At 38.6% G+C, this 9,612-nt stretch overlaps 1 protein-coding gene across 1 annotated transcript in view; it reads right to left on the reverse strand.

The window, feature by feature from the left end:
- The window catches only part of LRRC8B (leucine rich repeat containing 8 VRAC subunit B), a 20,937-nt gene extending 18,749 nt beyond the window's left edge, over window positions 1–2,188 (reverse strand). Inside the window, exon 1 of the mRNA XM_019618650.2 lies at window positions 2,140–2,188. The gene's annotated coding sequence lies outside the window, so the exon portion shown is untranslated. The remainder of the gene's footprint in view (window positions 1–2,139) is intronic.
- Window positions 2,189–9,612: the final 7,424 nt, after the last annotated feature.

Raw genomic sequence — 9,612 nt, forward strand, 5'->3', positions numbered from 1 at the left:
GTCGTGCGGTCGGGGCTGCGTCGGCCGCACGGGGCGGAAGCGGCCTGGGAGCGATGAGAGGCCCGTCTCGAGGCTCGGTTGGAGCCGGGGAGGTGGCGCGGAGGCTGCCGCTCCCCCAGCGTTCAGATAACGGAGGAGGTAAAAGTGGGAGGTGAAAGAGGTGAGAAAACAACCGTCGCCGGCCGCGATCATTAAAACAAATAAAAAATGAATGCGTGCACAAAGCGAGCTTGAGCTTCCCCACCTCTGCACGCGTTGCAGAGCTGCAGCTCCGTTGTTGCGGTCAGGCACACCCAGTGAGCGCCCTCCTTTATGAAAGGGGCAGCTGAAAGCCGCCGCGCTGCAAGGCCCTAATGCACCTATTCAACTTCAGTCAAAAACAGATAACATTAAAAAAGCCACAAGCACACACAACACTTCAAAAACCACCAGAAGTTCATTTGACTTTCCTGCTTCCTCTTTCTCCAGCTGTCAGGTGATTCCCTCCCTCAATCATGTCTACAAAGGCTGCTTCTCCTGGGCTAAATGCATGAAGCCCAGAAGAAAAACTGGAGTTCTGCCTCGATTCCTACAAATAGCTGGGACAAATGGGTTGTTTCTACCTCCTCTTAGTTATGCATACAAACAGCTCAATGTACTCAAGTAATTCTCCTGCGATATTTGCATTCTCACCAACTGCACTGCAAATATCTATTCAAAATCCTAGTTACAACATAATTATGTTCCTTACATTCTGGTATAAAATGTTTGCCATTTGTCTTGTCATCAGCTTCATATCAAAAGATCTGTTTTCAAAACAATCCTTTTCCTCACATCTGCACAGAACTCCCCTCATTTAGACAGCATTGGCACAAATCTTAGTGAAAATAATAATTTCCAAACCATATTGAGCACACGTGTAGGTACTACTATTAGTTTCAGCTTTTAAAAGGGCTATTAAAGTATAACATACTTCCACGCAAAAATGCTTTGGAACTCAAACATCGCCATTGAGTCCAAAGTGAAACTAGTTACAAAGAAACTGAAGCTTGCCCTTTAATCCAAACTTACGCTAATACAAACAGATGTGTCATAAAAAATTGCATGCTCATTTTCCTGGTTTGCAGCCATATTGCTAGCATGCTGCAGAATGTATTTGTTTTGTATTTACTGTAGGCTGATAGCTTTTACTTACAATGGTAGACTCCAATTAGTGGTATTTTTACCACAAAGGAGATGCTATTGTCATCACAGTGATGGTAACATAAGGCATTTTCTGCAGTTTCTTCTCTGAAAATCATTCTTGAACTTTGGTAAACATCAGTTAGGACAGCAGTCCTGTTTGTCTCTTGACTTGCATCTTCCTTAGCTGACTACATCATCATTATGAATCACCTCCTCTACTAGCATTTCCCTGATTAATATTTCATCTGTTTTACCATACTGGAACTATTTACCCCTTTCTGTGAGCAAAATAAATGTATTTTATTCTATAATCTTTATTCCTACTTACTAAGAATGAAAAGTCTGCCAGACCTGCCACACTTCTCTTTTTTGTCAGTTAATAGGCTAGGAAGACAAATTATTATTTCATTAAATTACAAAACCAGGGACACTCTGTTGTGATAAAAACAACAGGAAAAATATTAAGTTGGAACTTCACCTAATGGTTATGAGGTTCTAATTGCTTAAGCAAGAGATTACAACTTAACTTGCTAGGTTTAGTTCTATTTATTCTGCTGCTGAATAGCTCCTAAGGATCCACAGAGGGAGCACTCAACCCATCTATCACACACCATAGGCCTCTGAATAATGAGATCTAAGCAATAGTGATACTCTGTTAGCTACCCACTCAAGACCAATGCTGTTTTTATTAGCTGTACAGCTTCCAGCTGTAAACCCAATGGGTTAAGTTCATCTTTAGAGTCATCCTAAAACTAATATATTAGGATGAGCTCCTTCAGATATTTTTCAAACAGCATTATCTGGAAAACATTCTTCAAGTTCTAATAGTTTGTCTCAGACATTTATAAGATACACAAAAAACAACACCTTAACAATCAAAATGTAAAAATCAGAATGAGAGAATTGCAATACAAGAGGTGCAATAACAAAAGGACTAACATAACCAAAAGATGTTACAAAAGAAAAAGTGCTCACCTGTCTCTGAAGACCTAGGCTCACAATAGAAACTCCCCAAGAAAGGGATCTCCAACTAAAAAACTTCCATGGGCCAGTCAGCCCTTAAATGAGGTCTAAGACAGGTGCAGCCAGGCTTCACCCCTTCTGGTCACACAGTTGAATTGTCTTCACCTGTGCTCCCAGGTCTTTTCCCCAGGTGCTCAATCGGTGATTCAACAGTTACCTACACTAAGAAAAGTTGAGTTTCATTTTACGCATCATGTCATCCCCTGATCTTTCTTAACTTGATGTTTAGGTTTTACAAAACCACCTTTGAACTTCAGAAGAAGTAATAACAGTTTCAAATGGTATGCGTGACTAATGGATGTCTTGAGCGTGCACTTCAGTCTCTTCACTCACACAATCCTTGGAAAGCTGATGGAATAAGTAAGACAAAGCTACACAGAGTATCATATATTTAGAAGGGTAATATTTGACATTAAATTTTCACTTTAAAATATTTCTAATTGAACTTTCTTTCACAAAGGTGACATTATACTTGACTTTTAGCCCTCCAGTGCTGCTTGGAGTTGTTGGAGCAACAGCATCATGAATGACAATTGCTCTGGAAGCAATAATCTGAAACGAAGCCAGACCTTTTGAATAAAGCTTTCTATGACAACTTGCCTTGTGATCACTAAGAATGTTTTGGACCATGTATTTTTCAAGATCCTATCTTTTGATATGAAAGGCTATAGTTTCACAGTTAGCTGAAGCACAAACCATCAGATCATAACCCTTTAATCTCTAAAATGCCACACAAACATTTGCTCTCCAAAAGAGAATAAAAACATTTAAGCTCCAAAGATCCATAGATAATTTCATTTCAGTCCTTGGCAAATCCTGATTTTATCATACTTGCTCTTTCTGGCATTTGCTAAAGCTCCTTTGTCTTCTGAGAATTTATAATCACATATTTCATAGGCTCCAGATCATTGATCTCCTGGTGCAGTACTGTGACTTGCAGTTTGTAAGTACTACCCACAAGTAGTGGGGGTGCATATTTTAGAACAACACTTCCCTCTGCTGGATCTGTGGATAGTGACAGCTGTACTTGGACTGGAGAGATCTGCCCAAGTCCTGTGCCACCAGGCACAGCAAGAGATACTCCCTCCCGACAGCTTTGGATAGTAAGAGTCTAGCAACGGCCTTCTTCATTTATCAAATGAATACGATAGTCATAAAAATTTGATCCAGCATCAGCTGGTCAGGAGTATGTGCCACACCTTAAAAGACTAATAGAAACCAAGAAATAGTGGTACAGTGAATTTTAATTGAGTGCTGTGCTTCTTATCTGGCCACCTGTTCCAAACAGTAATAACCAGCATATCACTTTTCAGAGCAGTTTTTGATGGAAACTTTAATTTTCAAATATAGCTGTCTTAAGTTCAAATCTGCTGGAATAGTGCCCCCAAATGAGAGGAGGAAGAGTCAGAGGGAGAGGAGAGAGGGGACTGCAGACACAAATGAGTGTGGTTGTGCCTCATTCATCATCTCCAGGAACTGGTCCCAGTGCAATAGTACATGTGCTCTTAAATCAGTTATAAAACCCCAATATAAAGTCAACTACACATTTTGCTGAGCAAAGATTCTGTTCACATACTCTGCTGAATGAAAGCTTTTGATGGACTTCAAAACACAGGATAATGATGAATAGATGAAAGATGATTTAAGGGGAGCAGATAATAAAGATACAATCCTAAAACAATATTCCTAGTCAGAGAAATGTACTTTGGAACAGGAGGCAGAGAAGTTCCACAGAAAAAAAAATTGTCAGAAGACTGGATCAAAGTGGTATGCAGTGCTGAAAGGTAGAACAGGTAACAATGCTGAAGGCTGTACTGAGGTGATAAGGAATAAACCTTCATTCAAAGACAGGAAATAGGTGATTACACAGTAGGTGATTTCTAGGTGCAGAACAAAGCCTGTACTAAGCAGAGGGAAAGGCTAGTTAGAAAATATTGTACAAGAAATATCTCTTATGAAATAAATGTTTTCAAAGAGTTTAGGGAGGAAACAGAAGGCTTGAATAAAGAAGAAACTAGCATGTTGGGATCAAGGAGACATCCTGAGTAATAGTGAGAGGGAAAGGAAATTAAAAAAACATACAGCATAATGTAGGATAAACAATGTTTTTTAAGCAGGATGTTTTCCAGTCATCATCTATGTTTTAAATGCCAAGAATAAGGGTTATTCTCTGCTTCTTTTAGATGGTATTGCATTCTTTTGTCCTGGTGATTCTAGCATCTTATTTTTACTGAAAAATTGTGAAGTCTTGTCTGAAACTTTTCAAGAAATCTGGAGGTGGACTTCAAGTAAACAGTGCAGCTAACAATGAGTATTTGTTCCCTAACTGCTTTCAACACAAAGTAAGTAAGTTACAAATTCTATGAGCATTAACAGTTCACATATGACGCTTAATACTGCATTACTTATCACTGATCAGTGCATGCTCATATTCTACCAACAAAAATGATTTTTTTTAAAGCTTTGGGATTCTACTGTGTAGCAGAAATGCCAAGTCACAGCCTCAAACAGTGATTGAGCACCTGGTGGGAAGGCAGGGCCAACTCAGGGGAGCTCAGGTGCAAGCAGTGCCTCTAAGTGACAGGAAGGGGTGGAACCACTATCCACCCCTTCCCAGACCTCATTTAAGGGTTGGCAGTGGGGGCAAAGGTATCATACTGGAGATTCTTATGTACTAGAGGCCTTTCAAAGGTAGGTAGTTTTGTGGGTGGGTTTTTTTCTTATCTGTATCTATGGCGGCTGTATTTGAGCTTGTTCTCATTTGCTGCAGCTTAGGGTTGTCTTATTATTCTGTTGTTATTGCTATACTTTCTATCACATTATAGCATTATGTATTGCTATTCATTCATTTACAAATGCTTTGACTCCACTCTACATTATGACTGCAGTTCAATAAAAATGCAGATAAGACTAGCTCTTAAAACCCTGTGTCACATACATTTCAGTGTATTCTTATGCATTCAGAATTTACTCACAAGCATTCTAGGTTTTTCTTTCACTTATTCTGTGTTAATTCTTGTATTTCACTCGCTTCATACTGAGTCAAAATAACTTTATACAAAGAAAATACTTTATTAATGTTTGTTTCTGTTTGCCTACTACTTTTGTAGAACTTTGTATTTCTAGTCAATCCAGCATTTGTTTGGAGACAGCTTTATGCTTACTGTGGAGTTTAACAAACTGGGAACTAGAAGTTCTCCAGTAAGGAACTACTTGTTATGCTGTTCTATGTAATCGTTGTTGCTTTACTTGTTAGGCTATAGACACACAGCCCTAATTTCAACTGACACAACTCAAGAGAGTCACTCCCTTCAACTAATCTCCTGTTGGTAATGATAGTCCCCAGCTGTCTTTTCTCTAGGAATTCATGTTAGCACTTGCAATTTGGTCTATGTGGGATGTTACTCTCCAACTTGCTTTGACTAAAATTGATGGAATCAACAAAAAACTAATTTGGGATCAGCCATTATAAGATCTTTCCCATTTAACTTGACCTTAAAATATAGCAGAATTTATTTAGCACCATGTAGCCTCAGATCCTCAGAAGATTCTAGGTCAAAAGATCAAAACCAACTTTTTTTATTTCAGCACACTTTCATTCTGGACTTTTCTCATTCACTTCAGTCTCCTTTCCTGAAGTGTGGATTGATCAATGATTTAGCTTATTTCCTTTATTTATTTTAAATATTCCTCCAGAAGGTTAAAACACCAGTTCTGTACTATTTGAAGCTCCTACCAGTAAAAATGCCAGAGACTTCCTTCCTGGTAGATGGCTAGATCCTACATCTCAAACAGAAATTTGCCTTTTTTTTTTTTCTGGAGAATATTAGAAAGATATTAGGTTTGTTATATTGAAGCATCTTTTCCCAAATCCATAATCAGAGAAGGTGCCTCTGGAATCTGTCAGCACAAAATCAGCTTTATTAGTGTGAACAACATCTAAATAAATAAGCATTAATCTGTTTATGGATAAGAAATACAGTTATCCACCACCACCTGCACTGTGCTGTTGCATTCAGTTTTCTCTTAAATATACAAAGCATATGAGGTAATCTACTGGAGTGTTCTCGTTACTTGTTAGGATTAGATCTTTAGAGGCAATAAAGCCAGTATAATCTGAACTCTGAGATCAAGGTAATTAGCTATGATAACTTTTTTAAAATAGTGCTGAGTGGTAAGTAAATTATTATAGTGTAGCCTACCAGGGAAAACAAAGAAACAAACCTCCAACAGCCAAACCCAAACATTTATTTTGAATGGGAATCAAATAAATAAAAAATGCCTATAACATGGTGTCATATGACATGTTCCATATTTGGGAATTTTAATCATAAAAATTATCTAGACAAGTTGAACAGCTCACTCCAAATGACTGAAAACTTTTATGCATTTGTTTAATGCTGCACACTGAGTAATACAGGAAATACTCACTGAAATATTTCCCAGCTTAGAAGACTCCCATGATGCAATCCAGTGTTAGTCCCAAAGTGTGGAAGCAGTCAGGTATTCACAACCTCCCCAGTCCAGATGTTGGCTGGATTCAGTAGGAATAAAATTGGGCCTGCAAGATATTTGGTCAGTATTCCTTAACCTGCATTACTGCACATTTTGTTTATTATGGTATACCAGTTTCCCAGAACATCGCTTTAGTAAACATTTCCTAAAGAAAAGATTCACACTGTTTCTCTTGAATAGGGCTTACAGACACAACAAGGCAGACTGTGAAGTGTCAGCTTGGCAACGGGCTGGGAACAAGGTAGATGCCTCCCGAACCTGGAGCTGAAAAGCTCCAGGTTACCCACAGTCTAGAGATGTGTAGGTGTCCTGCCTAACCTACTGCAGAAGCATGGATGTAGGACTGGCATTAAAATGCTGCAGACATCAGTGTGTCTTCCTGTGCTTTTGATTGGAAAAAGAGGATTGTTAGCACAAGATAGTTGTGCAGTCCTGAAGAAGAAAAATAAGTAGAGGAATCATGAGCAAAGAATCTCTCACATGTTGTCTAGTTGCTTTCCTGATCAGAAAAACAGGATTTTACCCACTTCTTGTTAGCAGCTGAGACCTATACGTCCCATTAGTAACTGAGTACTTTTTCCTCTTGACAAAAAAAAAGCTGGTACTCTAAGTTTATATAAAAAGGAAATAATACGCATTTTTGTACTATCATGTGTAAAATTGCGTAACATGATACTGGCTATATCCCAAGAGAAACCTGACCTAAACTTCTTGTTTTTCATCTCTACCTGATTTCACCAATATCCAGTTTAATTAGTCTTACATGCTGTAACTAGGCTAGAAATCTCCAGCAGACAAAAATTAGCTGCATTCAGCTGATTTTTTCTATGGACTGTTAATAGCATCCACAGATGCCAAGTAATTTGGCATCTACTAAAGTAATTATCTCCTCTTCAAATGAACTGCTTCCCACTAGCCTATTTGAAAGTGTACAGATTCCTAGCTCCTGTTTCTTCTTTACGAATAAGATGTAGCAGGATTATATTAAAATAAATTAATTAAAAAATGCACTAAATCTTACTTCCAGTGGATGAAGATGTGTTATGCAGTTATGACAACCACGCATGAATTTTACAAAAAAAAATAATCAAGAGGCCTTACACTGCAGTCACAAAATGAATGAGATGCTTCTAAACTGAATGTCCGTGTGAGTTACTTGGGATGTCTTAAAAAAACAAACAAAACAATGAGTGTCAGCAGAAGTAGTTTGAGAGGAGTGTAAGTATCAACTAAGATTTTCATAGTGGGCTATCATTACAATGGACTTTGACACATAAGTCAGACCTAGAGAATATACCATTGTAGGGATTTCCCAGTTATGCCTGCCTTGTACAAGAGATTGGTGAAAAATCTGGGCACTGACGTTGCGAATGGCCAACAGAAAGCCGAACTTTTTTTTTGACTGTGCTACTACATGACAAATTTTGTAATCTGCTGCCCTCCAACGGATACTTACTGAGATTACGTCTAAAAGTGAAGGACTGCAGGCAGCAGGAGCACTGTGCTTGAGACAGCTAAACTTCTAAAAAAGCACTAAAGAGAATAAAATAATATTAAAGTATAAAGGTTTTTTTTGTGTACTGTGTTTAATATCAAAACCACAGCTAGATCTCCTTTCTTAATATTACTTTTTTTTGAGGTTACTTTTACATCCAAGTAGACATGTTCTAGTTTACCGTGTGACAGATAAATTTGTTCAATCTGCTCGTTAGTTTATGATATATGAATACCTATTATGATTACATACATAATATAACACATGCAGTAATGATATCCAAGTAATACATATTCCTGCTGTGTCTGATTTAAAAAAAATAAATCCCTGCTAACATTCTGCTTGCTAACCCAACTCTTCATGACAATTACTGGTACACTAAGAATTCTTCTAGCACTAATGTTTAAAAATAAAGCTTTTGCTATGAAAAGTATCTTATGCACAGTTCTTAAAAAAAAAAAAAAATTCTCTTTATCAGATTTTAGAGCAAGGAGTGAATTTGACATGTAATGTCCTGTTGCTTCTATAGGGCCCTCTAAGAATCTGCTATGTGAGATTCTTTTGGCTCTGCAGCAGTCTGAGATGCTAGATAAGATCACAATGCTACAAAACATGTTCATCACTTCCTAGAACTCTGTATGGTGATGTTGATAGAAAGGAAACCAGTTTTGTAAAGGTTTGTAAAAATAGAACAAGGTTGGGAAGGAGACATTTTAAGTGTAAGTTTCCCAGGTAAATAATCAAATTTAGTGACAAAGGAAACTTTCTGTGACCTCATACACCTAACGGTAGCAAGACTCAAAGCAGTCAGGGTCCTCTTAAATGATGGTACCCACAGCTGTCTGAAGTTTCCCTTTTCAGTGACCTCACCTCATTTAATAGTGGGATAGCTTCCGTGTGTGTGGAAGCTTAGCAGTGTAAATCCTGTGAATTCATGGGACACTTTGAGAAAATTTCATTCTTCAAAGAGGTGAACTTATGTATTGTCTGTGTTAACAACATGGACATTTCATTTCCTCCCAGAATAAAGTCCGAGAGGGTCATCAGCACAGTTTGCACAGGCCTAGTGTCAATTCTTATGTTTTTCAGGAGGTTACTTTTGTTTGTGGTTTCTTATCAAGAGAAGTACTTGAGTATGAGTTATGAGGACAATCATAATTCAAACTCTGGCAATAATTCACCACAACTTGGAAAGCAGCAACTATCTTAAAATGTTCAGCCGTGTTTTGTGCCTCACACTCTAAGTGCCAGCCTTTCCCCCGGATCTCACTACGCACCAGTAGAACCTGCGCCCTGTTCCACCTCAGTCGCCCTTCTCGGCATAACGCTTCACGCGGCGCTCCGGTGCCCACCTCGCCCTCAGGAGGGACGCCGAGGCCGCGGGCTGAGCGCCGCTCCCCGCGGGACACCCGGTG

Source organism: Meleagris gallopavo, chromosome 10 (assembly GCF_000146605.3).
Source record: "Meleagris gallopavo isolate NT-WF06-2002-E0010 breed Aviagen turkey brand Nicholas breeding stock chromosome 10, Turkey_5.1, whole genome shotgun sequence".
Lineage (NCBI taxonomy): Eukaryota > Metazoa > Chordata > Aves > Galliformes > Phasianidae > Meleagris > Meleagris gallopavo.